Here is a 23,563-nt window from a genome sequence, read left to right as displayed (position 1 = left end):
TGTGGAGTCTCCTTCTCTGGAGATACTCAAAACCTGCCTGGATGCAGCCCTGTCTAACATGTTCTGGGTGATCCTGCTTGAGCAGGGAGGTTGGACTAGGTGATCTCCAGAGGTCCCTTCCAACCTTACCGATTCTGTGATTATGTGATTCTACGATTCTATGAACCAGTCACTGCCTTTCGCATGATCCRGGATAATTCTACATGTGGATGTTCTCAGCCCAAGGTCAACRCTGGATAATTTGGGTTAACTCTCAGTAAGGAACAGATAACTAATCGATTCAAATTGCTAGAAATTTGTCCTGAGCTTAGTGCATGCATAGAGACATTCACTATGYGGAAGCATGATCTGGGGTGAGCTGTTCACGTCCCTGTGCCTGTGGTTTCTCACACCACCCAGCAGCCTAAAATCTGCTCTTAGCTACACTGTGCCTATAAATACAGAGACATCATGGATGGAGATCAGCTGAAAGTAATCCACATCCCAGTTTATGCAATAGCCATCAGGAACTGGCCCAGTGTGACAGTAAATACATTGGCTGGTACTTTGAGATTTGGAGTCCTTGAGATTTTATTTAGCCTGTTTTGACAACCAAAGGGATGCTGACTGATCAGCACCTCTCAAGGGAAAGGAACTTACTTAGCTTTTTAAATATTTTAGACATTCAAATCAGACAGATAACCTCTGGGAAGACAGTAACAGCTATTCTGTCAACAGTATGTCAAACTGTTTCCAGGAAAGAGCTTCTTGCCTGGCTTTAGAGTTTGCTTTAAGCCTGTGCAGTTTGTTGAGTGATACCAGAAAAGCCATTCCCAGATCAAAAGCAAACACGAAAGTCCCCAAATCCTCCTGTGGGACAATAGCATTCACAACCGACTTCCCCCAAAATAGCATACAAGGACGCAGTAGGAAATGCAACCAAGTCAAAGGACCAGCAGACACTTTGCAACCAGCATGAGACCTCTTCCTTGCATAATGCCTGTGTTTGCCGATGTGCTGTTGCATGGCTTGCTGGTGCTTCCTCTAGGCTGATGCAGTGCAAAGCCCAGCCGCCCTCCTCAGCAGCCTCCAGGTGCTTTCAGAAACCCTGAAAGCCTGAGTGAGGCTATCACTGAGTTACTGACTTGTGGAAATACTGAGTCAGTTATAGTCACTAAAGAGCGAGAAGAGCAAGCCTGAAAGGTGATTTAACAGTGTGTGAGATGCATCTAGAAATAGCAAGCTTATCTGCAGGGGGCGACTGCTCTGCACTTCCTTTTAACTATTTCTGAACAAACTGGTTTCTCAGCAGTGTGCAATATTGGTGCAGCAGGTGAGAGCTAAAAGGGACAAGAGGCCCCAGCCCCACGCTGCGGCAGCAGGTTTTGGGGGATGACTGACAAACTTTGCTCTGCCACTGAAAGAGACACTTCATTGCAGGTCTTGGGATTTCCAAGGTTATCACCAGTGAGAACCCACCTTTGCAATCATCAGTCACAATTTAGCCTGAGACATCTTCATGGAGGTGCTGTCAGCCATACAAGATCAGTGCATGTGAACTAGATGGGGTAGTATTCCCTGGAAGTCACCCAGCACCTGCTCTCTTGTCTACCACTGACACCACCAGTATTTGGCTTGTCCCGTATGCTAACAGCTTATGTGTGATCTTTGACTTGCTGCTCTCTCCCTCCAAGCCCTCAGATGCTGTCAGTATCTAAATCATGCAGGCTTTCTRTATAACCTCTTACGCAGCTCATGCTCATAACCAAATATCCAGCTGTCTCTAATCTCCCATACAGCCGAAAGCTCGCCTCTGGGCTCTTACTACTTYTTTTTGCATCCCTTCTACTTTACAGTAGCATCAAATACTTACATTTTCAGAGCCATTTCATAAATAAATAAAGGTTTTATTCTCCATTTCTGGATACAGATAGATAGGTCTCTTGTTTCAGTAGCGCTAAAGATTTTCAGTGATGGTAGCTGTAGCCACTTGTGTGGTCRTATAAAGCTACTGAAAAGATTGTGAGCATCCATTACTTGGAAATTCATGACTTACTAAGATGATAGTCACTAGCAGCACTAAAATTAGTGCCAGGACTGATCTACCGGCTCCCTCCTCAGAGCATTTTGTTCACCTCTGCAAAGGATGAGTTTTAATATCATACTTAAGAGCAAGCTGTACTTCTGCAAGGTGCTCCAGAGATAACTACTGGGAGACTCCTCTGAGCAGCACAAGCTGGGTATGTTCCCCCCATCTGATCTGTTCCCCAGTGGTTGAGAAATTGTAACTCACATAAGGAGAAATACAGGTAAGAGGAGGAGATTGGGATCTGTCACAGCAGTTCATAGCAACAGTTTGGGGGACCTATGACTTGAAAGCGGTGCATTTTGCTGGAAGCAACACCGTCAACAGRGCTACATGCTGAGTGTTGCGCTGCTGTTGCACTGCATGACTTATCCTCCAGCTAAGCACCAGGCTCTGCTCCTGAGGAAGCCAAAGGTGCACATGGAGAAAAGGATCTCACTTTTTATTTAAAAATTGTTAGATTGGGCAGRTAGTGTACCGTGAAGTTCAGCTTTTTAAATCTGTGCAGCTGATGATAGAAATGATGGTGACAGTATTACGGTCTGTTCTATTGGGTGAGGTGCACAGGGGTGAATAGCTCGCCCCACAGTTTCTCCAGAGATAGAAACATTTTTCTGACACGTTTGAAGTATCCACCCCAGTATTTTTTGTTTAACTCCAGTATTTTTCTCATGGGTTTGTTTGGGAACACTGAAGAGGGAAGCTGTGTAATTTTGTAATTACTGTAACTTTTCCACACATAGGATCCTACATGTGTGCTTTTAGCTGGGGTGCGAGAGGACAAAGAAAMGCTAAGGCTTGAGATACTGAAGATTTTTCCACAAGGGCCCACCTATATCCAGTATGCATGCATTTTCCAGATGCATGCCCTAAGCCTGATAGTGGAAAACATAAATCTAAACCATCTGTTGTGAACTGTTGGGCCTGACAGTCTAAAATATTCAAGACACCACAGGACAGAAATCTYATTACAGCCTGATGGCTGTTGCATAAATGCTTTAAGTTCATATTTTATTCTTACTTTAGCAATCATGGACATCAAATTCTAGAGYAGAATGCTGATGTTTCATTCGTTTGGCAGGAGATGGTGGTATATCATACTGCATTCAGTGCTTTAACACTTTGCCGCTTGGGTTGCGGCTCGCTCTTTTCTTCCATTGCTTTGTTGCAAACACGAGTGAAATATGGGATTTCCAGCTGGCTGAACAGGGAGCTTACGAAAACGCAGTTTATTTGAAGAATAGTCTTGGGAAGCGCGACGCAATTAATGCGTTTGCAAGGGTGAGAAAAGAAATAACAGTGGTTGGGAAATGGAGACTTCCCAAGGTCGCGGTGGGGCAGGGCTCCCTGGCCGGCTCCTCGCAGCCCGGGCAGGCAGGCTCCCCTGGCCAGCCCGGAGGGAGCTCAGCCCCCAGGGCAGTCAGCGTGAGCTTTCAGCGCACGTGGGAAAGAAACATTTCGAAAGGCGATGAAGGCAGCCGATGGAGCTATTAAGCAGCAAAACGCAGCTGTGAGGTCGGAAAAAGTGGTCCAACACTGCTTTCGATGATGCTCGTGTGGCACCACTAACTCCACAGGTCACACGTGCAGTTCGCTGGGTGCTGCTCATGCTGACAGCAGAATTGGACCCACACTACAGCTGAAGAATAAGCTGAGGTTTCTGCCATGCCCTCTCACCGTTAATTTATAACTTGAAAACGACAAATGACTGGCTATGGAAACTTAGGTCTYGGTTCAGAAAAAAGGCACTTTTTAAAAAACTCTGCTTTGTTTGTCTGCTTTGCCAGTCTGGACTGGCTCAGGTCCAGGTAGCAGCGTCAGTTCATGCGTCCTGTAAATAAAAAGGAGACATGAAATTGTAGGGGTTTTGTATAGCTACCACAAATGATGGTTTGTTTTCACTTATTCTATGGTCTTGCCAACATGTTGCCTGTCTCATTTTACAGTCAAGTGATGCGGACCTCTCTCATGAAGTRCTTGTCACCGCACTCCAGAGAAATGTTAATGTCTTTTTTTTTTTGCTATTTCTAGATGAGTAAACCAGTGCAAATATTGAACTATATAGAGGAACTACACCTTGTAATTTTGGATGAACTCTCTCTTCATCTGACCTTTCGAGGGGAGAAGTTTTGCTGCCTTGAGATCCCTTGGATATCTTCCCCTTGGGAGTCGCTACCCACCTGCACCTCTGTACTGGGTTCTCCATGTGGTCAGTGAATTTAACCAGCTGCCAGAGAATCTGAATTTGTCGTTTGTGCTTCCTTGAGAGGACAGGCAGCTCCTGCAACCCTCAGACTGAGTAAGAAACTTCCCAATCTGCCAGGTCACTAGCTTTGCCCATCCTACCTTGCGGCACCTGAGTTGTGTCAGCGGTGCCCCCTCTCAAGCGCTTGCTCTGTGCCCGTTGGTGGAGTCAGAGCTCCTGCGGCACACTGGTACAAGTCCAGCCACAGGAYAACACACTAGCAATATGTTCACATGGACTGGCAAAAAAACAGTGTCCCAGGGTGCAGTGCATTGAACTTTTGCAGGTCATGGACCAAATCCGGCTCCCTTACGTGTGCAGGCCACGCCATAGAAATCGGAGCTATTATGAAGATGACTGAGCATGATTTAACCCCCATGGGATGACCTGACAATTTGGTGTACAAAATGCACTTGCTGAGACTTCAGTGCAGCAGAGGTTAAGGCTTGTGTTTCATGCGTCCTAGAGAGCCAGCTCACTCAGGGGAGGGTGGAAGTCCCAACAACGTCAGTGAGAGATGTACTAAGTTAGTCAGCTACTCCCATGTGTTACACAGCAAAACACTAGTCTTCCCTGTGATGTAACTGAGCACAGTAAGTGTTCGATGGAGATGACTTGGAAATCACTGAGAATGTGAACAGAAAGTGCTGGAATAGACAAAACTGACTAAATGTCTGTCCTAGGGAATAATCCCAAGGAAGAGGGAGTAGAGTAATACTAGCTTGGAAGGGTTTTTTTAATATTATTTACTAGACGGTTCAGGTATCTATTTGAAATTAGCAGCAAAGTTGGTTGAAAAAACTCCTTAAATCCACTGGAGTCAACAAGAAAGAGGAGCTGGCATTGAAATGGCTGTTAGCTCAGGTTTCGTGCGTGAATAGGAAGATTTGTTTTGGATTTAAGATGGTCCATACCAAAACAGGATGGTGCAAATGACAGTTTAAAATATAGAACTACCTTCACCTTTCTCCCACCCTTGCAAAACATTGATAAAACAGGAATGTTTGGATAAAATGTGTATGGCTCTCTCCTCCTTTGGACTGCCTGTCACCGTTGCTGGGAGCGCAGGGGCATCGCTTCTGGGAACTGGCAAATGCAAAAATTCCTCTCATAACATCTGCCGCCGTGAGGGTCCTGGAATTTAAATCTTCCCCGAGCCTGCTTTAACTCACTTCCCTAGCGTCTTGGCATCTGCTTCTTGTTCAGGAGATAAGAGCACATTTACAGAACTAGTTTTGCAATTACTGATCTGCTACGTTTTCTTCCCTGACCTTTAAAGGGATCCACCAAATAAATGCCTTTGTACAAGAGCCAAACTCTCTGCTAGGTGGCCGTTTCAAAGGAGCAAATACAATCTTTTCATAAATACCATGTCAGACCCACGTAACTCGCAACTTATTTATTGCAGTCCTAATGCATACTGTGGAAGTCAGGGCTAGTGTTGCACAAGAATATTAATCTAAAAAATTTCAGAACTGTGAAGTAAGGTGAATAGCTAAATTTTTGAGCAAGCTGCTCAGCAGTTGTTACTTTTAGCTTGTACTTAAGCTTCATGGAGCATTTTAAACTATTCAATATTTACAAGAAAATAATAAAAATACTGGAGATGAGCAGCCCGTGAATTTGTTGCATCTGGTATTCAAAACCCAAATTGGTCACCTAAGCACAAGAAGGACAGAAAAGTCTGACGCCGAGTAGGTCAGTTTGTCCCCCCATGTGCTTGAACAAACATTGCCAACACTTTTTCAGTTCACACATCCCCGCAGGGCTCACAGACAGCTGAACCGAACGGAAAGTGCTTTAACGAAAGGCTCGCAGAGATTTTCCACCCATTCCCGGCTCTAACAATATCCTCAGGGGAGAAGAAGCRGCTCGGACCCTTCCTTTGGTGCGTACTGTGTCAGAGGACTGGAGGAGCGTGCRCCCAGGAGCAGCCCCCGTCCTGCCGAGCAGCCCCAGCAGGTCCTGGGCTGCCCTGGCCRGCCCGGTAGGAAGCCAGAGGAAAGGGTGAGTTACCATCGCTTTGGTTAGCTCCTTCATTTCCCAAACGCACCAGCGCAGCGTTTTGCCCAGCACTGAAGAGACGTGGATTGAGAACATCAGGCCCTGCAGTGGGCATCCGTTTTATACAGATGTAGCGTGAACAGCTAAATGCTCGCGCACTGCTGTTCTCTCCCACTCTCTGCTGTGCGCACACGCACGCTGCRGACTGGGAATCACTAGGAGGYGGCTGGTCCCTGTGCACTAATGTGGTCATGTTCAATCCTTTAACTCACAGTTTCTGCAATGAAAGTTTGCAGTGTAGTTTGCATTAACAGATTAAGGCTGGTATTTTGTGTTTAGTAAAGGAGGAGAAACAGCCTTTTTTTTAAAAAAAAAAAGTCCAATTGAGGGGTTCTTGGTATTTTTAAAGTCCTGAAGGCTTCATAAAAATCTGACCCTCAGACTTCTGCCAGAAGCAGTAGGGATTCCTGCTATTTGTGCTAAAGCTCCTCCCGTCTGCGTAGCCCCAAGCAAAGCCGACAGTATTTGCCGTGCTCTGAGACAAACACTGCTATATTGATACCAAATGCATGGGGAAAACCTGGTTAATGATTAAACTGTGTAGCACCCTGCTTCAGCTCTGTGCTCAGTGGCTAAATGGACGTAGATAGATCTTAGTTTAAAAAGCTCTGCTGTACCATACACCGCTGATGAGGCTCAGAGCACACGTGCGCTGATAATCCCACGTGGTCTGATTTTGTTTACTGAGACGAGGTAAAGGGAATGCGAGGTCCTGGCACTTGATGCTCAGCTTTTGCTTTTAAATCTTCTGGCTTTCACAAAGGCTGGCCTGCCCCACTTTGCTACTCTGGTAAACATGGATTCTTTTTGGTGGCGGAAGTGTTTTAAAAGCAGCAACTCCTCTAAGAGATTTCCGGCAGCTTGAGAGCCTGCTTTCTTGAGCATAAGCATAACAAAGCTGTGAATAACTGCTTTGCTTCTGCAATTTTCAGAAGGGCAGAATAAATCAGAACTACAAAAGCAATGTCATGGAGCCAGTGCGTACAAGCACAGAGCCAGATTCATCTAGCATTTGGACTTCACCGAGTTGTTTTTTCTTTTCTTTGGCAATATGAAGTATTTTGTAGGGCCACTTTGGCTCTCCCATGAGCAGCTGTACTACCTGCTGAGCCCAAGGGTAACTGCATTAACACTCACTATATCTTACTTGAATCACACATACAGTTGGGTGTTTAAATTACAGGAAGAGCTTGTGTTCAAGGGTTTCCGCATCACGCTGAGGCTCAGGGAAAAAGAAAGGTTTGACACATAATAAGGATTGATGTGCTACTTCAACTGCTGGTATTACTGGAAAGGAAGGAACTTCAGCAGGAAGAGCAAGGGAAATTATACAGGAATCAATAAAGCTTGCCAAAAATAGTGCTTGACTTATCTTCCCTGAGAGTTACAGTACCCTGCTCAAGGGATGCACATGCTAGCTCTTGGCTTGGTACGGTCAGACTCTCCTGTTACTGGTCTGCAGGTTGTCAGGTTTTCCTCATACGTCAGCGCCCAGAAGCAGGCACCTCCAGAGGGCAGGTCTTCCCACCTACATTAGGAATTGCCAGCCAGAAAGCAGAGTGCTGTAGAGCCGGCCCTTTCCCTAGTTACCAGGTGCTCCACGTGCTTAAAGCCAAGCACGTGCTGAATGGCTTTCCCAGAGCCAGCAGGGAGAGACGAGCGAACGGTCTGGACGAACCTGCTGATGGGCAAACCTGGGGAATGGGGAGAGCTTTCCTGCAAGGATGACTAAGTTGCAGGCTCCGAAGCACAATAGGTCCCAAGAGGGAGAATGTGACTAGTCAGGCAAGGTACAGGTAAGGCATTTTCATCGTTTTCCATCTACCTCTGTTTTTGGAAAGGTCGGGCAAGGGCTTCCTGGGCAGGGATGAGCGAGGAGGAGGCCGGAGGCGGTGCTGCATCCTCTGCGGGGATGCAGAGGTAGTACCCCCTGTCCTTCTGCAGAAATAGAGACAAAAAAAWTGTTTAGGCACAATAAAGAAGTAGATTTTTGTTTCTAAAACACCAGCAAAGCTTATTACACAAACCCTCCTTAGGGCTTTCTGCGCTCCTTAATGGAGATCGTGTGATTAAACTGAGAGCGGTACAAGGCCCTAAAATGGAAGATTACAGCCTGTAACATGTCACAGAAAATTTTTAACACTGCCCCTGCTAATCAGCACCAGGCAAACATGTGCAAGAAACTATACCCTCCCCACACACCCCCCACCTCAGCCTCCCCATCTTGCAAGCAAAAAAACTGCAAGAGCCAACAGATTTGTTCTGGCTTGTTTTATTTCACTTGGTGTTTATTAAAACGCTGTGTTTGCAGTTTATATTTCTTGGCACACTTGGTTATTTCGACATTTAAACAAGAGCAGTAGGAGAAGCAGAGCAGCTAAGAGGGTAGCTAGTTTYGTTCAGAGTTTTGGGATGATCCTGTGTAGTCTTATACTCATCCATTATATTATCGGTGCTATTTGCTCACTTTTGATTCACTTGCTTTGGACAGCGAAAGCAAGCTCAGTTGCCTCCCTTCACCTTCTAGGATATGGCCGTATTTGTTGTGCTGCTATTTGAGAAACTGAAAGTGGAGATGGCAATATCCAAATTAATCTACCAGAAGAAAATGCTAACAGCTCAAAAGAACTGTCTGCATGGACATATTAGCTCAGCAGCAAAGAGTATTTATGAAAAACAGGGTTTGTAATGTGTGATTTCCCTTCCTTCTCCCCTACAAAAAAAAAAAAAAAAAAAAAAAAAAAAAAAAAAAAAAAAAAAAAAAACACATTGTAGCCAAATTTCCTGGCACTGAGCTAGCTCCCCTTGCGTGGCTGACCATGCCCGGTCCTGTCAACCTCCCGCTTACCCGGGTGAGCTTTTGACAGGGCAGTAGAGGAGACAGCCTGCAGCTATTCGCCCATTGGCATCGTCCAGAGCATTGCTGCATTTGTTTCAACTTGCCAAAAAACACCTGTTAAAACCAGTGCCAGTCCCCATATAAGTGGCTCAGGATCACTCCAAGCCCTGTTACCTTCTCCCATGTAGAAGTCATAGCTGTGTCACTAACARCAAATTCAGTGTGGCCAGACCCATCTGCTGACACTGTGCCCTATGTCCATACGCTTATCCTCTCCTACTCCTCAAAATGGTGTGTCTACACCCAAAGTGCCTACTGGGACTTAGTTCCTGGCCCAGGAACTATTCAAAAGATGCTTGTTGGCCAGAATCAAAACCGTKTCGGGGACTACGCTAACAATTTAACAATACTTCAGAATTGTTTAACAATTTGAACAAAATTGTTTAACAACAGAACAACTCAGTTCTGTCTCCTGGAAATGTTCTCTGGCACAGTGAGCAGTTGTGTGTCTCCACTAGTAAATTAACGTCCATATGTGACTCCTCTCCCCGCTGCTTGTTCTAGCTCAGAGCGCGCGTCCCACCCCTTGCCCCAGCCTCCTGCTCTTCGAGCCTGGAGCTGCTCATTCGCAGCCAGGCAGCACTCAGTCGGTGTCGTCCCCAAAATGCGTAACAGTACTTTAACCCCCACACTGCATCTTTCAAGCAAACTGATTAAAACGTTGGTGACAACCAGCCCATCACARGACTCTACTTACTTACCATGTTCTTAATAAAAGAGCTCTTTTATGAAGTACTASTACATATCCATCATTCCCAGCTAATCAAGAAAACCTTTTCCTGAACTTGGGAACCAAAGTTCAATTGACTTCAATGGTGCCAGCCATGATCACAGCTCCGCAGCTGCTCTGCTTCCCTGGAAATAGGGGTGCTTTCGTGTGGTCAGGATTCAAGTTCCAGCTGGAAAACATCAGCTTTAAGATAGGAAAAAATCATCCTGTGTGAGTTGTGCAAGGCAGCTGCAGCTCTGCCTRTCTGCTAAAACCAAGCTGAGATGAGAAGGCAGGATGCTTCCTTTCCCATAGCCCTGCTATGATAACATTTTAAATATCAGTTTCTTTCAGGAAAAATATTCTATGCCTGCRTATTTCATTTGGATGGAAATCTGTTTTTCTGACCACTTCATCTTCATAAATTTTTCCCTTTCTTGTAGGCTTTTTTTTCCCATAACATCTGAGAAATGAAGAGAGTCATCTCTCTTTACCACTAGAAATAAACAGCTATTCCATATAAGCTTGTGCCTCACAAAACAAAACAGAATCAACTATTACAGCCCCTACAGGCTATATATTGAGTGTTGGTTTTGGAGTGGACAAGTACTTTCTCTGTTTTGTCAACAGTGGAACCAACAGTGAAACAACTAACCAAGTTCACTAAAAACTTTAATCCTGTTGTATACAAAACCTGGTATAATTCCAAGGCGGGCTCTACTATTTACCAAGAGCTCCTTCATCCTTATGGGAGCCCTGGTCATCTTTTCTGTGATACGGTGGGAACTATAGGCTAGGCAAATCTTTAYCAGATTTTCTAGCAATTGTGGAAGCTGGTGTGACTGTTAATCACATAGACTAACTTCAAAGTGTTAAAATAGGGCAATATGTTAACCAGAGGAGAGCTTTGCTTTCTCCACAAGAACTGACTTAAATCCGTATTTGCAATGTTCTATACTGTACTGCCAATTACATATGAGAACGGGAAAATATGGCCAGAAATTGTCAGGACTTGGTGAAATGAGYAGAAAGAATTTAGAAAACGATTTATCTATGGCCTAAATGAAAGAAAATCTTATATTCAGGCAACAACAAGATGATGTGCAAATGCAGATGGAGAAGGTAAGATGAGGTCTGGCATAGTACGTTATTAAATGCAAAAGGAGGTCTAGGTCTTCTGATGGAGTGGGGCTTCGTATCAAGGCTCAGTTTGAAGTCTGAGCAGGTGAATATAGCCTAGTATGATGTCCCACAGCTGACACTGAGAACACGTAAAAGATCTGAGCAACAGATTGCAGTCAGTCGTGAAYGAAATACCAACAAGAGATATGCTACTAGTAACGGAGAATTTCAGTCCTAAACTGGAAGTCGGGTGCTGTTAAAGTGAACATTGTGGACACACACTGTCAGTGAAAAGAGGCTCCCCCCCACTCCTCCCCTGCCCCCGATGGCTTTMTTTTCTAGGAGGAAGTGCATGCATGGGATGAAGTCACTGGGTTATTCCCAGCTGGAGAAACAAGGTGAATTGAAATTGCCTATGCTGCCACATGGGGAAGAAKAATGATGGAAGGAAAACCCGAGCACTGGTACTGCATCAGACTATGCCCAGTCAGGGGAGTCATTTGAATGCTGTGAGCAACCTTAAAACAGTGTGATGGTGGAAAGCGGAAGGCAGAACATGGTGGAGCTGAAAGATGCAGCTGTCTACAGCTACCCATTTCCATTGGTAAACAGCCCTAAAGTCCTTYATTCAAAGGTAGGATGACATGGGACGACATTTGAAAGAAACAGAAGGAAGCATACTAAGCAGCTTTAGACAATTCCTATAGCAAAAAATAAAGAAATGAAAAGGATTCTTGGCCTGAATTTGATGTTGTTTCTACACATGGGTTCATTAGCAGCCAAAAGTGGCCTGCAAGCAGTGTAGGCTCTTCTTCTTCACACCACTTTCCCAGCTTCTCTGAAATGAGATTATGGCTTGCCAAATGTCTTAGCCTTGTTAGCAGCATAAATTCATATGTTTTAACTTTGCTATTATATTGTGTCTGAGGCTTAAATCATGGCTTACTGGTCCATGTGAACTAAGTCTTCCTTTTATAAGAAAACCTTGGCAGTATTTTGAAGGGAAAAGATACTTTAGAGAGTTTTTTTCTTTTTTCTTTTTTCTTTTTTTTTTCCAGAAACATTCTTCAGTCATCCACCTGGAAGCTGATTTTGAATCTATGCTTGTCACCTACTCCTTCACTTAATCTATTTCCAAAACACCTACAATTGGTAGCACATTTTCTGAAAAGAAATCAAAATGGCAAAAGTAGATATTTCCCATGAGAATCCTCAGAAAGAAAAACATGGGTTTTATCAGTATTAATTCTTAGTTGGCACCATTTTCCAAGAATTATTGTTTGCATATGAAATGTTTTCAAATGAACTTTACAATATAACTTAAAGTATGTTGCACATTACTCCAAATCTCATACATTTTGTGAAAACAGAGGACTTGCATCCAACAAAACTGTTTTTTATTGTGTTGCTTATGGCTATTTTATAGACTGTAACCTTTCTAAGGAAACACAACCAACCAAACCTAGCTGGAAAAGACCAGAGTTCCAAGAAGTTATTTGCAGTTGGAAACAAACGGTAAAAATTGATCCCTGGTGTAATTCTCCAGGTGCCATGTTAATGAACTTCCAACACTGAGAAACTCCTCTCAGTCATGTTTCCTTCTGAGTTGCCTGAGATGATTGCCACAGCTATTGCACTGCAAGTTTAAGAACAACCATACAATAAGAAAAAAAAATTGTTGAGCTGCTTTTAGGCACAAGCATGCCRTAATAGAGATCCCCTGCTACCTGTAGCCAAAGTACCTGAAATGCATCACCGAGTGTCTGGGCTGGCAACAGAGGGAAAGGCTGGCAGCCAGCCTCATGGCTGCCCAGGATTTCCAGGTATAAGCTCCTGCCTTCGCTTTGCTACAGCATTGCCAAAAATAAGCTTTTGGGCTGAAATCTTGCCTGGGTGCCTACCTCAGGCTAGTTAAGTCTTGTTGAGAGTTGATTTAGTTTGGGAGTTTCAGTGGCTTGGAGGGGGTTGTTTAGGATTATTTTGTATTGGTTTTTTTGAGGCAAAAGACCTCCACCATGGCTAAGAAGGAGGCTAGAGAATAAATTTCTTATCCATATTTAAAATAAGTAAATCAGATGATCTTTTGTTGGGAAATCACAAATGCAGTAGGTTTTGGGAAAAAGCTATTTGCACGGATATTTATGCAGCTCTTTTTATCAGATACAAGACTTTTGCCATCCCCAGATGGCACCCCGAGACTTTAACCCTGTGAGGAGTATGTTGTAAATGCTTCTTAGATTTGAATAGTTAAATCTGCAGAAAACACTCTCTGGGTCAGGCACACTTAGCCCCTGCAGGTCACTCTTGGCCTGGACACCTAAACAGGGATAGGAGGCCTGTGGCTCTTGTGAGCACCACAAACCCCAGCTAGACCCAGGCATAGTGGAGAGAAAAACAGCTCAGGTTGCCTTGGAAAAGACAAGCCAGTCAGGGAAGGAGAAACGAAGAGAARGAGTTGAGGAAAAGCAGGAAAACCAAGATTAGCCTCAGTGATTTGCTGATCTGCTTTGGAGAGGAAATAGAGTAAGGAAGGCAAGTGTTGATTATACAATCCTGTTTTGTTTCTGTCCACCAATATATCCTGAATTTGTCAAAGCCTGACTGCAACCAAGAGAGCTTCCAGCCCTTACGCTGACCACCTAACTTCAGCTCCTTTCTGTTACTACCTCTAGCACCTCAGATACCAACAAGCTGGAGCCCTCTTCTGCAGCTATGAATTTTCCTAATGAAATAGGAATACTGAATGCTGACACTTGCCCCCCTGCCTCAACATATAAAACCCCCCAAACTCATCAGTGTTTTGTTGACTCTTCACAGTCAAACAGTCTCCAGAGAGCATTTTCTTTTGGCACCAGCATCAAGAATAACGTCAGATCCTTGCCAGTCATGTGGCGCCAGTGGAAAGTGAACAAAAGCCAAAACAGTTTTGGGGAAAAGGCCATTGTTCAAAAAATGTAAATGATGTCACTCTACTTCTTAACAGCATCAGCAAACATCCTTTCCAATGGCAAATGCTTCTTTCTGCAGTTGTCTGCAGAGAGGGTAGAAGGCATGGAGTGGATTTGCCTGTTTCTAGATGCTAGTTAAATGCTGGACATCTGTTATAAAACACCAAGTTTCTGTATTCTGAAACTTCTTCTTTCAACACCAAGCCAAGCAGCACCTTGGTGTACAATCAGGTCCCTCGAAGGAGGAAGGGATTTGATGGTGTCTGGAAGCAAAGACTCAGCATGCATTTTCTGAGAGAGAGTAGAATTGGTCATTCTCCTTATTACTGTTGTTCCATTTATTAATAGMCACCATTTTGATTATAACATCTGCTAGAAATCTTAATTATGGATTGTGGCCCCACTGGAGTAGGCCTAAACAGATGTAAGAGTTATGTTTCTGGTTATCTTAACACCTTTCCAACAGCATGTCACAAACAAAAATTAATTAAACCTTATGCTAACCTTGTGATGCAAAGATACAAGTATTTTTTTCATTCTGCTATGCAAATAAAGAAACTGAGAGACTAGCTTATACTCGCCACTCTGTCCCAAAGCCCAAACCCTCCCCTGGCCTTTCTGCCTTAATCACTAGGTGCCTTCCGATCCAACAGATCATTGCATTTTGATCTGTTGCTAATAACAATAGCATGCTATGTCCTGTGCCTCTACAAAATCTTATGCAAGTTTTCTTATAAATATTAAAAACACTAAAAATTTCAATGTATGTTATTTCTCCCTGAGTGCCCCAGGAACACCTTTAATCCAGCYGTTTCAAAAACCCAAGGGTCAGCCAATGTCTAAGTATGACTGCACTCCTGAAGGCACTTATTTCTGTATAAAGTCATTAGTCAGGAGAGAGATTATTCTTAATTGCATTTGAGTTGTATCCCTCTCCCACTGCCAAGCACTTTCCCCTCATGATGCTTTCCCTTTATGAAGCTMTGGATGAATCCAAAGAGTGAAAGTCAGACCTGCCTCCCTTACACACTATGAAGGGTWCAGCAGGTGAGAAGTGCTAAACTGGCTGTATAGAGGTAGATTCTGGCTAGCTTGAAAATCTAGACATTGGATGTATATAACTATGGGATGATAGTTATAAAACCCATATCTTGCATAAAACATCCTGAATGATCTGGAAAGCTGCTTACACCCACCACTGATGCATCCCAGACCTGTGTGTATGGGAGGTCTACAGGAAAAAGCAGGCATGGCTGCAGAATCACCATGCTGGTGCAGCAGAGGTGTTCAAGGGGACTTGGGGAGAAAAGGGTAGAATAATCCACTGTCTGACTGCAGATCCTGCCCTCCATCCAAAGAGCCACAGGAGAGGAAGAAACAACATCRGTCCCTTTCTCGTAAGACATCTCCTTTCCAGCCCTCTTGAACCTACCCATGAGCTGGCTCCTTCTGAGAGCCACATAACCACCTCCACTCCTGTAGCTGCAGGAGCATGTTGGGTATGGGCTACGCAGAAACAGGGAGACTGGAGCAAAACAGTCTGGGTGAGCCTCTGCTCCTCGCCTGCAGACAAAGCAAGCACACCAGCAAGGCACAYGAAACATGCCCCAACCTCCCAGCTGAGTGACAGTCTCTTCTGCTAGCAAGCAYCCCTTGGAATTGCATTCAATTTTTCAGATTTGTTTCTGAACAGAAAAGCACAAGAATGAAACTTTTCCAAAGCTGTTAAGGGAATCTTGGGCAGTCAGATGGAGACATCATTAAAAGGTCTTTAAGATGACTCAAAAGGGACACTTGGAAATTGAGATATGCAAAAATAAGCAAACAAAAAGCCCTCACCTTGAGTTTCCAGAAGACCTTTGTTGTACTTGCTAAGCAAAACTCGTTGATGTTCATAGTGATATTACACAAAAATCCTAGGCACCAGCTCTTGGCTAGAGGAATCTCACAAATTAAATGTCTCTCATTTATTTCATGGCCTTTTTRTTGTTTATTCTTTTTATTGAAGAATCATTTTTGTAAGCCAGCCTAAACCTGGAGTGTTGAATTCAAGCACCTCTTTGTTCAAATCTCTTCAGGCCTTGTGGGGAAGAAAAAGAAATCTGTTTCAGTTTTAATCCATCAGTTTTGAAGTTAGTATTTGTATTATTTATTCATTTACTGTGGATTTAGAGGCATTGCCAAAACTGATCTCAAAAAAAAAAGCCTTAATTTTGGAGCGACTGTTGTTGCACTATAATATCCTTCAGTCGCCGTATCAGTCAAAATAGTATTTAAGGAAATACACCTTGACATATGTGCAAATCCTTATGAAGTCAATTTTACTGGCGTCTTGTATTTTGAAGAAAATCCCACCATTACAAACTGAAGTTTTTTGTTGAACTGCTTAAGCTGGTGAGCAACAAGGAGAGTCGTACTTACTGGGAATGCTGTTGAACAGATGGGATCGCTGTTTTGCACATGACTCTGGAATGCGGTCAAATTGCTTGGTTCTGGGAAGCAGTTTTTCCTCCCATGATACTATCAAAATGGAAAGAAGTCCTGACTCTGAAATCCATACGCCCACAAGTATTCCTCATTCATGCTTCAGGAAAACATAAACTATGGACAAAAAAAAAAAAAAAAGCACACACCATCTTTGCAAAGAAATGTTCTCATTTCTTGATCTTACACAGGTGCAAGAGGGAACTTGCTTTGGCAAATAAACAGATGTAAAGAACCTACAGACTTTGCTAACAGCAGAAACCCTAAAAGCAAAATATGTAAATGCAACACACAATTGAAAGCCTGTGTTTACTTCAGCAAATTGGACTGGAGAAACTGTTTCAGGAAACTTCTATGAAACTCCTCGTTCTCTTTTCAACACCCTGAACCTGCAATCCTAACGTATCACACGCCTTCTGTACTTCATGGAGAAGGTCAATGCAGTACTGAGGTTAGACCAGAGATCATAAAATTGGTCTATATTCAGCAGAGGTCATAAAAAATCACTTGGCTGAAACCCTCAGGCCAAATTCTTGGTCAATATAAATCATTCCAGCCCCCCCTCATAAAGTCAYCCTGAGGCCATGCCGCTTTACACCCGCTGAACATCTGGCCCAGGCTCTGTGGGAAGAAGGGCATGATGTGCCTCATGCTTCACGCGTTTCTAAGCAGCTGCTTTGAAGGACTCCCTAAACGCTCGYAGGTTTGCCCTTGCTGAAAACTCTGGAAAGGATTGCCTATGAACAGACATTTTAAGACTTTGGCATTTACTGGGCAAAATATACCCTGAGAAAACTCTCCAATGTAGTAAGTTGCTTCTTGGCAAGTCTCTTGCAAATCAGGTGGGTGAGTGAGATTATGTCGAGTCCCAGACAATTAAGAGCTTAATAGTGTCTTTCCATCAATAAGTTTGCTTCAGTAGTTCTGACAACGTCAGGTGATTTCAGCCTGGTACAGCTATGTGCAAGGATCTGGCAAACATTGGATRAATTCTGCTGTGTGAATATAAGACACCTCTTCCTCTGATCTTTTTCTTTTTTTAAAAATTATTAATCAGGAACTAAATCTTTGAAAATGTCTTTATCTCAACATGACCTCACTGATYTAGCACATCTGCCAGAGAAATCTTGCAAACAACAGACTTAAAAAGTCATCTGATGATAATTTTCTTTTACTAAGAAGCTTTAAGGTGCAGCGTGCTACATTTTTTAAGGGATTCAAGTCAAGAATAGTCAAGATTTGCATGTTGTGTGATTCTCAGTGCTAGGGAAGTTTCTTGTTATTTTYCCTTACTAGCAGGTGAGACCACTGACCACCTTTTCTGGGAGGGCTTAACCTGATAGCTAGAAATAGCATCTTACAAATTTCTTTAAATTGAACTTCAGGAATATAAGGGTAGCTTACTTATTTGTTGCTTTACCTGTAGTCATTTTCCAAGTGGAAATTTTCAATACATTATGTTTTCAATAAGATTCTGGTTGTTCTTGCCAACGCCAAGCTGAAAACTTCTGCTTGTTCTTTGTGAGGGATTCGCTTAGGCTAGGTAAAAGTCGTACTCTCCTATCTTGCTACCAAAACCCAAGATTCTGCTTCCAGGGCTAGCAAAAATGGTAAATAGCACTCATACAAGTTAAATTGTTATCCATAAGAGAATAAACCCAGTTTGTAATCAAAAAGAATGGCAGATTTGCCACAGGCAGGTTTCTCTGTTTACCAAACAAGTTAGATGAGCACTTGGACCACAGAAAAAAGAAGAAAGGCATGGTTATATCTTCATGATAATAGCTTTCTCATACTGACTTTAAAAATAAAAATTAATAGTATTGATTTGCTTTTCATTTCATGWATTTAATGAGGATCTGTCCAGCTTAAGTCCATTAGAAAACTTAGCAATTACTGCAAACAAGTAACTCCACAGTCATTGTCTGTATTTTAGTAACCCATTTTAACTTAAGTCACAGTTTCATACAGAAAAAGTGCATGGGAAGATAAGCGACGATGTCAACTGCATAAATTATTTGATAGTACTGAACTGATCAGAAAATGGATCTTGCACCTGCAAATTTGCAATTACACTTCATTTTACCATAGAACTACAACCATCCATAGAGAAACAAAGTGAAGGCCAGCTTCATCTCGAGGGAGGAAGAGAAGGCCACATACTAGGCCTGTCGTCAATAGTGCTTTTTCAAGTTAATTATATTTCAAAGGGTTTGCAGTCATCATTCTAAAATCATGAGTAACTTCTGTCTATACAGCACCTTTCATCTACAAACCTGAAAAGCTTTCCAAAAATTAATTCAGTGCTTCTGAATGGCCATTGCATGTTCAAAATTCATACTAGCAACGCATGAAATGCTCTTCTTCACAAAACCTGTGTTTTCTTTTTCTTCTTTTTTTTTTGTTTGAATTACTCACTGTTACACTTACTTTCAAGCCACCAAGTCATGCAATGGACAGAGAAATCTTGCAACATTATTGAGGTGTATATGCTACCCTACTTAATGTTTCTGTTGATTCCAATAACCAGATTTCACATTTTAAGCAAAGTTTTATTCCACAATGAAGTAGAAGGATCTACTTTTGGACAATGTACAGAGAATGAGATCTATTTGTCTGCTTGAAATGAATGACGCTTGGGAGATGTTACTGTTTTTTCCTTTTTCTTTCTTTYTTTGTTTTTTTTGTTAATCAAGAAAGGAAAACAAAGAATTAAAGGTACTCATGAGCTCTGGACTACTCAAGCTTCTTTGAAAGGAAGCAAAAATCATGAAATTCGTCAAAGTGTATTCTGGATATTTGCACAGTCCTTTGTGAGCAATGCCCTATCCTGGTGATTTACACAGTCAGAGCATTCTTTTTGGGCAGTATTAAGAGCACAATCTCTYCTTCTCCCTTCTCCCACCTCCAAACACACATCTGCCAATCAACCTTTGCCATCCTTGCAAAGTGCTGTTGCATTTAACCCCCCTTAGGGGTAATTTGGAAAGAGGACAACCAGTCTGCTAACCCATTTCTAATCTCTTTCTGATGATGTTCGGAGATTAGCTGCTGGGACTGTAGCGTCTCAGCTCCTTTTGTTCTTGAATTATTTGCATGATAATAACTGTAAATACATAACCACTTATATAATATCCACCAGATAAGCCAAAGGGGCATGAAAATCCACTGAGGCCAGGATCTGCCTCCTGCTTTGCTGGGACCCTTGCCTGCCCCTGCCAACTGGGTGGCACACATACATCGGGCTGGCTGGCACAGCCAGCGCCTGGGAGCGTGCACGCTGCTCCTTTCCCAGCAGGCGCTGTTGTAAAACACAAAGCAATCGAGCTCTAAATTATACTGCTCCTGGCATCCTTTTATTGCCTGGTTCTCTCCAGCAGTATTTCGCCTTGTAAAGCAAAGCAAAGGACTGCGGCAGCGCAGAGCCTTTCTCTTGAGAAATGCTGGAAGCTGTAATAGCGAGTGTCCATCTCCGTTTTCACTCGTGAGCTCCGGGGTACAACTCAGCAGGTGCCATTCCCTCTGCTGTAGATCTGATCTCTCATCTTGGGACTACTTTATAGTTAAGTCATGCAAGAGGTCTCCYTAGTGCTTCATCTTCCTGGTAGTAAAGAAGCATCAGGTTTCCACCCACCTTGAGAGCAAACTCTTTGCTCTTTTTCCTAGTAAATTAACATGCAGCTCTGGAAGGCCTGAAGGCAAAAGCTCTTAAAAGGAAAGAGAAAGAAGCTATTTCAGCATTAGGGAAGGTACAGTGGAAAGAACACTGGAGCAGCTTGTCTCCTCTCCCGATGTACCCACTCTTTCCATGGCTGATGGCATTACTCGTTCTGCTCACCGTTGGGTTGTCTCYGCACTGAGGCAATCGCTGTTTCCTGCTGTTGTTCTCTGCAGCTGATTAAGTAGAAACTATTATCCATGTGGCAGGAACACTGCTCGCTACCTACAAAACAACAATCATCATCCTTGTTCTTGTCTGCCTTGTGCTATGCTTCATTTCATTTTACATTTAAAGAAATCAAAACCAGTCCATCATTGCAGCAGCTCCCTCAAGCCATTGGGATTTACCATTTGTAAGTCTTGCAAATTCAGCACAGAGGGGGAAAAATAAATCCTTGGATATGAGTCTGGGTATTTTTCACCTCTCAGAACTTGTAGGCAACTGTTGTTTGTATTAATGAGGCGTGCAGCTAGCCAGTGAYGAAAACAGCATTGTAGGAGTGAATTAGACATAGAGTGCAGCACCTWTAATCCCCCTCCCTGGCAAATAAAATGCTTTTAAAATAGAGGAGTATTTGAAAACTTCTTTTTAAATATACAGCCTAATAGGATCCCTGGGCTGTAGCATCCCTGCAGTGCTTAGGGCAAGAAATCAGGATATTTGATGGCTGTGATGGTGGCAGAAATGGGCTAAGGGACTGGGCTGGGGATACATGAGTGCTATGCCCACCTGGCTCCAGCCGTGTCAGCAAGGGCTGGGACACAGCCACCTCATAAGAAATGCTGAGTTTAGCCCTGCAGGTGAGAAACTGGAGAACTAATTATGGATTACCAAAATGGATGGAGACTTATAGAAGTTACTAAAGGAATGTGGTGCCCTTGGCAAATGATGAGAAAAGAGCTGAAAGTATCTGAATAAAAGCAGTTAAATTAAAACCACCTTCATTACTGACAATTCTTCATATTGAAAATACGACAAGAGTCTGAGGGAGAAGTGGCTGGTAGGAGCTGTAACGTCTGGTGCATTATGGAGCCAGAGCACTCTGAGAACAAGCATCTTTTGGTTCCTGCTGGTATATGGAGATGAAGTCACTGCTCATTAAGGTACAGCATAGACACGTGAAGAGCAGACAATAGCAGAACAAGTTTTCTGAGGCTGCCTGAATCACGTGTCCCAGCTCTGCTCTGCACACAGGAGATTAAATCTAAAATCAATTTAGAAACATTTTTTAAAAATTGTATTATCACAAACACATAAAAATGGCCTGGATTTCATGAAGCTTGATTGAGAAACGTTCATATACAACAAATTCTATGTCCTTACATAACATTCTTGTATTTTTTCATGAATTTAAATATACAATCAGATATTCACACTCAGGCCTTCTATACATGTCCATGCCTATTTCAGCCTAAACAATGACCTATACAGAAACTGATCATCCCCCCAATCAGAATGGGAAAAAAAATGCTTATTTTAATTTACAAAATAATAGATACTTAACTCGAATTGTATGACATTTAAATAAACAACATTTTAAAAGTCTGTACATCATTACACCTGAAATTTTAAAATCTGAACAAAATCTGAACAAAAAATAATTTAAAACATGGTATGCTGGCCTGCGGATGGAATTTTTTAAGAGACAAACAGAAAAAGCATTAGAAACTAAATTTTGTTAAAGAAGCTTTTATAGCAATAGCCTCTTTGTAGGTGTAAAGAGCATGTTTTCTCATATCAGTGTATTCACCTTGTTTACTGTGATGAGTGTTTAATTCAAAATTGAAAAAGCGGGCAAAAACTTAAAAACAGAAAAGCAGCTCCTCTAATCTGTGAATAAAAAGCACAGTGAGAAGCAGTGATCTGCTCTTTCTAAAGTGCTGTAGTATACAAGAACAGGAAACAACATTGGTTCCATTCCTGAAATACAGAAATTTGTGTGCTTAATAAAGCTGTTAGCTTTCAGGGTAGAATAGATGGGAAAAGAGGATTGTGTTTTTCTGTGCTGGTGGTATTATGAAGAGGACCTTGGATGGCTGCTGTTGACAGGGAAGGGAGAGTGGAAGTCCCCTGAGCTTGACTAGTGAATTAATCTCTGACTTATGCTTTGAAAAAGGTATCTTTAGTCTGTATGGATCCAGCAAAGTTTAGCAACTTCTGTATCACCAAAAACTAGTTCTTTCGTGTACATTTTAATTGAATTCTCTTCCTGGTTACACACATCTAGGCAGACATTATTAGCTTTAAAAGTCTTTATTAATATAAAAAAGATTGTAATGAAGYATTTGCATTTTCTGAAAGAAGAGCAAAATAAAAAGTCCAAATGAATTCAATCTGTTCTTCTCAAATGAGCATCACAGATGTCAGAAGAAAGTATGAAATTTAGTGTAAAGTCTGCAAATTAAATTACTTACTGATTACTATCTGTTGAGAACAGACCTTCCCTTAGGGAAAGAAACAAAACAAAACAAGAATCTAAACCAAATTAATACCAATCATTCCTCCCTTATGGCTCTGATTTTGATTCARACCACATCACTGTGCCTGCAATAGGTAAGAACACTTACACTCTGCCCGGCCTCCTCTCCTCTTTCTCCTGCGTGACCGGTGCTTCACTTGCTGATGAAATTCACTCCAGAGGGCAACGCTAACGAATAACRTTTTGCACTCTGCAACGCCTGCCAGAGGCCCCTGAGGAACAGGTTTGCCTCTCTGCTCCAGAGGCTGCTAAACCTTACGGCTCCAGCGGTTGGATTTCGGGGCCCGGCCGCCGCGGCCGCGGCAGCTCCGCAGGCGCCGCGCGGGGCCCCGAGCGCCCCCGGGACGCTGCAGCGAGGCGCGAGGGCGCGGCCGGCGAGCGAAGCCGGCCCAGGGCGCGTGGAGAAGCGGGACGAGAGCGGGCCGTCAGGCCTGCTGGGGCTCTCCGCTCCGCGCTCAGGGGTGCAGGCGGTCGTGGGAGACGCTGAGCGAGAGCGAGCCGGGTGCCCGGGCTGCGCCTGGGCCTCAGCCGCCTTACGGCACCGCTGACTTTTGGGGCAGGACTAGCTAGGAGAAAGCACTGCTGTCGGAAGAGACCCCCGAGGGTGGGGAAGGACCACGGCCGGGGGCGAAGCTCCGCAGAGGCCCCCAGCGCGGCGGCCGGCCCGACCRGCGCGCCCCAAGGAGGGAGTGAGGGGAGCCCCGCTCCGGACCCCGCCGCCCCAAGGCAGCGGCAGCCCGGAACAGCGGCGCGACAGCGGGCTCCGCCCGGCAGCGGGGCCGAGGCGCGGCGCGGGCGCAGCCACGGCAGAGCCGCCTCCGCCTCAG

At 43.6% G+C, this 23,563-nt stretch overlaps 1 long non-coding RNA gene across 5 annotated transcripts; it reads right to left on the bottom strand.

Annotated features, from left to right (window-relative positions):
• Window positions 1–3,130: 3,130 nt before the first annotated feature.
• On the bottom strand, window positions 3,131–23,480 carry LOC146592984 (uncharacterized). 5 transcript variants are annotated; one of them, XR_014896467.1, is made up of 7 exons: window positions 22,825–23,480; window positions 21,197–21,323; window positions 20,375–20,479; window positions 16,474–16,653; window positions 15,892–16,132; window positions 8,200–8,312; window positions 3,131–3,896 (listed from the first exon to the last, which is right to left on the bottom strand). It is a non-coding gene; the product is annotated as an uncharacterized LOC146592984 (long non-coding RNA). The 5 variants fall into 5 exon arrangements; XR_014896468.1 differs by lacking the exons at window positions 20,375–20,479; window positions 21,197–21,323 and having other exon boundaries at window positions 22,825–22,841; XR_014896471.1 differs by lacking the exons at window positions 3,131–3,896; window positions 8,200–8,312; window positions 15,892–16,132; window positions 16,474–16,653 and adding an exon at window positions 18,364–20,243 and having other exon boundaries at window positions 20,338–20,479.
• Window positions 23,481–23,563: the final 83 nt, after the last annotated feature.

Source organism: Rhea americana, unplaced genomic scaffold (assembly GCF_003343005.1).
Source record: "Rhea americana isolate MKP2758 unplaced genomic scaffold, rheAme1 scaffold_31, whole genome shotgun sequence".
NCBI classification, from domain to species: domain Eukaryota; kingdom Metazoa; phylum Chordata; class Aves; order Rheiformes; family Rheidae; genus Rhea; species Rhea americana.
The sequence above is the reverse complement of the archived record's forward strand: the minus strand, read 5'-3'. Positions and strand labels throughout refer to the sequence as shown.